General features: G+C 49.4%; 1 non-coding gene across 1 annotated transcript; it reads left to right on the top strand.

Moving 5' to 3' along the window:
* Positions 1-4,318: 4,318 nt before the first annotated feature.
* On the top strand, positions 4,319-4,485 carry LOC135036016 (U1 spliceosomal RNA). Its single transcript, XR_010230861.1, has one exon. It is a non-coding gene; the product is annotated as a U1 spliceosomal RNA (small nuclear RNA).
* Positions 4,486-6,350: the final 1,865 nt, after the last annotated feature.

The following is a 6,350-nucleotide window of genomic DNA, read 5'->3' as shown; positions in this document are numbered from 1 at the left end:
ATCTCTGTTTGATAAAGTCTGGGCCAGCTCGACAAGATGGTTTCAAATCCCCAAAAGGATTCTGGTTGTTTATTCATTTCCCGCCGCGGACAGAATAAAGTGGGAGTCACCCCCTGTTCTGCACGGGGCCCTCTCACAAATCCAGCGGATCGTATGCAGGAAGCTACATTATTTCTAGTTATGTAACCACGGGTACATTACTTAGACCTGCCATTACATGTGCATGGGTAAGTAGTAGTATTCAAGAATTGGTCGAATACCTTGTCATCCGATATAGATACCCTGGAGAGATGGGATACTCCTTACGTTGTATCATATCAAGGACACTGCAGCATACTTACGTGAGACTGCAAGGGATATAGGACTCTTGAGTTCACGGGCCAATTTCATGGCAGTCTCGGATAGGAGGGCATTGTGGATTCACCAAGAGAATGCTGATGCTGACTCCAAGAAGAAAGGGAGTCTCTTCCCTATGAAGGTGAAGCCTTGTTTGGTGACTGCCTAGTTAATTTGATCTCGGCAGCTCCCGCAATTAAGTCAACCTTCTTGCCCTATGTTCCCTCCCAACGGATGAAGACGCATCATTATCTGATGCAGTCATTTCGGCCCAATAGATATGCAAGAAGTTAAGATTCCCCTTTCTTTGCAGGTAGAGGAAGGAGAAGAGAGAAGAGGTCTGCATCCTCTTCAAGATCGCAGGAGCAGAGATCATCCTCTGCTTCTGCCAAATCCACCGCATGACGCTGGGGCTCTCTTGCAGGAGCCCGCACCAGTGGGGGCACGTCTAAAACTCTTCAGTCAGTTCTGGATTCATTCGGACATGGACTCGTGTGTTTTACAAATAGTGTCCCAAGGGTACAAACTGGGGTTTCAAGATGTTCCCCCTCACCGATTGTTCAAATCGGCCTTAGTCAGCAGGGAGAAGGTTTTTATTCAAGCCTCTTCGTGGTCCCTAAGCCGGACGGCTCAGTCAGACCAATCTGAAATCTGAAATCCCTCAATTTCTACCTAAGGAAATTCAATTTCAAGATGGAATCTCTCAGTGCAGTGATCTCCAGTCCGGAGGAAGGAGATTTCATGGTTTTAGTAGACATAAAGGATGCCTACTTACATGTTCCCATTTAGCCTCTGCATCAAGCTACCTGAGGTTTGCAATTCAGTATTGTCATTACCAATTTCAGACATTGCCGTTTGGTCTGTCCACGCCTCTGAGGATTTTCACCAGGGTGATCGCAAGCAAGGAGTAACAATTATCCCGTACTTGGATGATCTCTTGATAAAGGCGAGATCCAGGGACCAGTTAGTGCAAAACATTGCACTCTCCCTGACAGTTCTTCAACAACATGGTTGGCTCCTAAACTTGCCAAAATCGCAGTTGGTCCCAATGACGCGGTTGTTGTTTTTGGGAGTGATACTGGACACAGAAGAGGTTTTCTTCCAGTGGAAAGGCTCTGGAGATCCAGAGTCTGGTCAAACAAATTCTGAAACCAGCAAGAGTGTTAATCCATCAATGCATTTGGTTGCTGGGGAAGATGGTTGCGGCCTACGAGCCCATTCAGTTTGGCAGGTTCCATGCCAGAGTGTTCCAGTGGGACCTGTTGGACAAGTGGTCCGGATCCCACCTACACACGCACCGGAGGATAATCCTGTCTTCCAAGACCAGAATCTCACTCCATTGGTGGCTGCACAGTTCTCACCTCCTAGAGGGGCGAAGGTTCGGGATCCAGGACTGGATCCTAGGGACCATGGATGCAACCCTCCGAGGCTGGGGAGCAGTCACACAGGGGGAAAACGTCCAAGGAAGATGGTCAAGTCGGGAAAGTTGTCTCCACATAAATGTTCTGGAGTTAAGGGCCATTTAATAACTGCAGACACAGTACGCACTGGGACGGGTGCCCAGCATCCTCTACGGACTAAGAGAAAAGGATTTACCGGTAGGTATTAAAATCCTATTTTCTCTAACGTCCTAGAGGATGCTGGGGACTCCGTAAGGACCATGGGGATAGACGGGCTCCGCAGGAGACATGGGCACTTTAAGAAAGACTTTAGTTCTGGGTGTGCACTGGCTCCTCCCTCTATGCCCCTCCTCCATACCTCAGTTTGATACTGTGCCCAGTGGAGACTGGGTGCTTTTCAGGAGCTCTCCTGAGCTTTCTGACAGAAAGTATTTTGCTAGGTTTTTAATTTTCAGGGAGCACTGCTGGCAACAGACTCCCTGCATCGAGGGACTGAGGGGAGAGAAGCAGCCCTACTCTCCGAGTTGCAAGGTCCTGCTTCTTAAGCTACTGGACACCATTAGCTCCAAAGGGATTAGCTCCAAAGGGATTGGTACGCAGGATCTCACCCTCGCCATCCGTCCCCCTCGCAGAGCCGGAAGATAGAAGCCGGGTGAGTATGAGAAGAAAAGAAGACTTCAGAGGCGCAAGAGGACTTCATGATCTTCATTGAGGTAACGCACAGCACTGCAGCTGTGCGCCATTGCTCCCATACACCTCACATACTCCGGTCACTGTAAGGGTGCAGGGCGCAGGGGGGGCGCCCTGGGCTGCAATATAAACCTCTTTTTGGCAAAAATATAACATATATACAGCTGGGCACTGTATATATGTATGAGCCCCCGCCAATTGTACAGTTTAAGCGGGACAGAAGCCCGCCGCCGAGGGGGCGGGGCTTCTCCCTCAGCACTCACCAGCGCCATTTTTTCTCCACAGCACCGCTGAGAGGAAGCTCCCCGGACTCTCCCCTGCTTATACCACGGTAGACAAGAGGGTTGAAAAGAGAGGGGGGGGGGCACATAATTCGGCGCAAATTACATACAGCAGCGCTACTGTGCAAACATTAAGTTACTGTGCTATTCCTGGGTTATATAGCGCTGGGGTATGTGCTGGCATACTCTCTCTCTGTCTCTCCAAAGGGCCTTGTGGGGGAAATGTCTTCAGTAAAAGTATTCCCTGTGTGTGTGGTGTGTCGGTACGCGTGTGTCGACATGTCTGAGGAAGAAGGCTATATTAGAGAGGAGCGGGAGCAAATGAACGTGGTGTCTCCGCCGACACCTGATTGGATGGATATGTGGAATGTTTTAAGTGCTAGTGTAAACTCATTGCACAAAAGATTAGACAAGGCTGAAGCTTTGGGACAGTCAGGGTCTCAACCCATGCCTGATCCTATGTCGCAGGGACTGTCAGGGTCTCATAAGCGCCCACTATCCAGATTGTTGACACAGATACCAACACGGATTCTGACTCCAGTGTCGATTACGATGATGCAAAGTTACAGCCAAAATTGGCAAAATACATTTGATATATGATTATGGCAATAAAAAATGTTTTGCACATCACAGAGGAGCCCCCTATCCCTGACAAGAGGGTACATATGTACAAGGGAAAGAAGCCTGAGGTAACCTTTCCCCCCTCACACGAGCTGAACGAGTTATGTGAAAAAGCTTGGGAATCCCCTGCAGATTTCCAAAAGGATTCTTATGGCGTATCCTTTCCCATCAACGGATAGGTTACGATGGGAATCCTCCCCTTGGGTGGACAAAGCATTAACACGCTTATCCAAGAAGGTAGCCCTCCCGTCCCAGGATACGGCTACCCTCAAAGAGTCTGCTGACCGCAAACAGGAGATTACCCTGAAGTCCATTTATACACATTCAGGTACCTTACTCAGACCGGCAATTGCGTCGGCCTGGGTGTGTAGTGCTGTAGCGGCATGGACGGATACCCTAGATAAGGCTACTATTATTGCCCCTGGGGCATATAAGAGATGCTGTCCTATATAAGTGTGTATGCAAACTACAGGTGGTGCTGCAGGGCTCACACCCTTTTACTTGTCTTGTAGATCAACTCTGGAGCTGTTACTGGGTCCAGCTGCTGCAAGAAATCAGCTTGAATGCTTCAGGGGCTTGGGCATGGCCAACATGAGCCCCACACTGATGGGGGTGTATAAAGCGATCTAGGGGTCATCCAAGCGCAACCCCACAAAGGCCGCCATGCCCTGCGTGACCATTTTCTCTTTTCATATGCAGACGAGGGTTGAAGCCAACTATGCCCATTGCTTGGATGACATCACCATATGCGAATCCATCTGCTGCAGGCATTCCCCCAGGAATGCTTGCACTAGTTGTTGCATTTGGTTTGTTGTTTGGGGGGTGCTTCAGTATTAGGCAGCCTTCTGCCCTCCCACATTCGTCTGAAAATGTGTTCTCCCTGCAGTTGTTGTCCCCAGATGAGAGCTCCCTTGTACTGCCTCAGTTGAATCTCCTTTACTTGACGGAGGTGTGCCTGAGCAGCGGCCCTCCCCAGCCCTATCTCAAATCATACTTATTTTGCATAGGTGATACCATGGTCATGAAGATTGTTTTCCCAGGGTGAGGTTCATTCATTGCATTCTGGGTATGCTGACCTCTGTGATTTCCCCAAATGTGGGAAACTCGACTGCATAATTTGTGGTAGGGGGGGGGGGCTGCATTTGTGCTTTCCCCTGGTTGGCTCTGGTATAATTCAGATCTCTTTGTCTCAGGTCTCTCTCCAGCCTAGTTTGCTGTCTGTTTCCACTTCTCTTTTCTTGAGCCCCTCCCTTCTATGCCCTTGCGCACTATCCTGACTTCTCCCGTCTGCTTACTTTGTGCCTTCCAACGCACAATGCGAACTACAGGTGGTGTTGCAGGGCCCACACCCTTTAATGTGCCTTACAGAGCAGCTCTGGAGCTGTTACAGTGCCCAGCTGCTGCAAGAAATCAGCTTGAATGCTTCAGGGGCAGGGGCATGGCCAACATGAGCCCCACACCGAAGGTGTGATGTTTGTGGGTACTTCAGTATTAGGCAGCCTTCCGCCCTCTCATGTTTATCTGAAAATATGTGGTCTCCCTGCAGTTGTTGTCCCCAGACAAGAGTTTTCATGTGCTTCCTCAGTTGAATCTCCTTAACTTGACGGGGGTGTGCCCGAGCAGCGGCCCTCCACAGCCCTATCTCAACACATGCTTTTCTTGCGTATGAGATCTCTTGATCATGAAGATAGTTCTCACAGGGTGAGGTTCATCCATTACATTTTAAAGTAGGAAGGTACAAATTACATATTCAAATTACATATATGTGCTGGATTCAAATGTTTTCCCCCATTCCTTTCTCAATTGTGCCCATCAGCAGCTATTCTAATGTTGCTGCCAATGGTTGTGACACATTCATTTCTTCTGTGGGGTACACTGGACTCCACAAGGATTCACATTGGGTGTAGAGTAGGATCTTGATCTGAGGCACCAACAGGCTCAAAGCTTTTGACTGTTCCCTCTATAACCTCGCTTCCATGAACAGGGAGCTCAGTTTGTAGTTGGTGCCTTCAGTAGCAGGCCACTTAACAGGGGGCTGCCTCAGGCAGCCTATTCTTAGCTATTAATTTTGACAAGAAAAGAAGAACTTTTTTTTATAAGAATCTACAACGGCTGCAGCAGGCTAGGTCTAATAGACATCTTTACTGCAGCTCCATCACTCCCAGCGGCGCAGTATACTCCCGTGCCCTGGTTGCTGGGTCACTGCAGCGGAGGCTCCGGTTTCTTCCTAAGGTCAGTCACACACACACCGCCCTCCGGGATCACGAGTCCGCTGATGAAAGGGAGGTAAGGTACTTCTGTGCCCGCACTATACCGTGATCCAGCGTGGCTGTAGGGGGCGGGCCATGTGCGCACTGGCGTGGACACTGATTACTGGGCAGCCGCTCCACTAGCCACCAGGGACAGTTAAGGAGCACAGCTCTGGGGGGTTTTCTCTTATATTAACCCCATTTTGTACTACCCGCAGTGCATTGTGATAGGTAATAGAGCCTGATTCAGGTTGGATTGCAATCGCAATAAGCAATCCAACTGCAAAAATTGCATCGCCTCTGACTGTCAATCGGTGCTGGGGGGGGGGTCAGCAACACTCCATTTCTAAGTCGGAGATGGAGCGGTGCGTGGGCAGGGCTTCAAAATGGGGTCGGCAATGGAGAAAATGGGGTCGGCAACGGAGAAACAGGAGGCGTGGTCAGAGCGGCTGCATGACATCACATGCAGCAGCTGCGATCACAAAAATGGTGGCGGCTTCCTGCGCACACATACAGTCTGCACCAACAGGAGGCTAACCTATTTTTTATGATCACGCTGAACTGCACTGCGACTGCAATTTCAGCATGGTCAAGAAGGGAGGCGGCATGCTGGGTGGCCCCAGCATGTGAACCAAAGGATTGCAAATTCTGTTACTTAGCGGAATTTGCAATCCTTACTGAATTAGGCCCATTGATTACAAAATTTATTTGTAAATATTTGAAGTTTTTCTTCAGGGACTAACACAAAATATGCTTGGGGCTACTAACACATG

This window comes from Pseudophryne corroboree, unplaced genomic scaffold (assembly GCF_028390025.1).
Source record: "Pseudophryne corroboree isolate aPseCor3 unplaced genomic scaffold, aPseCor3.hap2 scaffold_628, whole genome shotgun sequence".
NCBI lineage: Eukaryota > Metazoa > Chordata > Amphibia > Anura > Myobatrachidae > Pseudophryne > Pseudophryne corroboree.
Note: the sequence above shows the minus strand (reverse complement) of the source record. Positions and strands in the feature narration are given on the sequence as shown.